Genomic DNA, 820 nt, shown 5'->3' on the forward strand with positions numbered 1-820 from the left:
CCTCCGGCGTGTTCGACCGCACCACTCAGTTTGGTGTCATCTGCAAACTTGCTGAGGGTGCGCTTGATCCCACTGTCTATGTCATTGACGAAGATATTAAACAGTACCGGTCCCAATACAGGAGCCCTGCGGGACACCACTCGTCACCGATCTCCATCTGGACATTGAGCTGTTGACCACCACCCTCTGGATGCGACCATCTAACCAATTCCTCACCCACCAGACAGTCCACCCATCAAATCCATACCTCTCCAGTTTAGAGAGAAGGATGTTGTGGGGGACCGTGTCAAAGGCCTTACAGAAGTCTAGGTAGATGACATCTGTAGCCCTTCCCGTGTCCACTGATGTAGTCACTCCATCATGGAAGGCCACCAGGTTAGTCAGGCAGGACTTGCCCTTGGTGAAGCCCTGCTGGCTGTTCTTAACCTTGTTTAGCACTACAGCCAGTTTTCCACATTTCAGTATACTGTTTTGCTACTATTGACTTGCAGTGCTGCAGGTCAGAAGGCATAAAAAAGCCTGATACCATAAGAACTTAATTTATTTAATTTCTATTTTGAAAGTACTTTAAACTTGTTGACTACTTCATGGTATCCCCCAAGGCGCACTTGATGTTTATGTGCTATTGAAAACACCCTGTCTCACACCTAGAGAAGAGAGGCAGGTACACATTGCTTCAGGCAGCATGAGCTGTAATAACAAAATAGGGTGCGACTCCCTTGACCCACTGCCTTTAGGCTAAACTTCCTTATTTAATTCAATTTCACAAGTCAAAGTGATTTCATCAGACCCAGCCACTAAAGACATCCAACATTCCTGG

Source organism: Pygoscelis adeliae, unplaced genomic scaffold (genome assembly GCF_000699105.1).
Source record: "Pygoscelis adeliae isolate BGI_AS28 unplaced genomic scaffold, ASM69910v1 Scaffold154, whole genome shotgun sequence".
NCBI classification, from domain to species: domain Eukaryota; kingdom Metazoa; phylum Chordata; class Aves; order Sphenisciformes; family Spheniscidae; genus Pygoscelis; species Pygoscelis adeliae.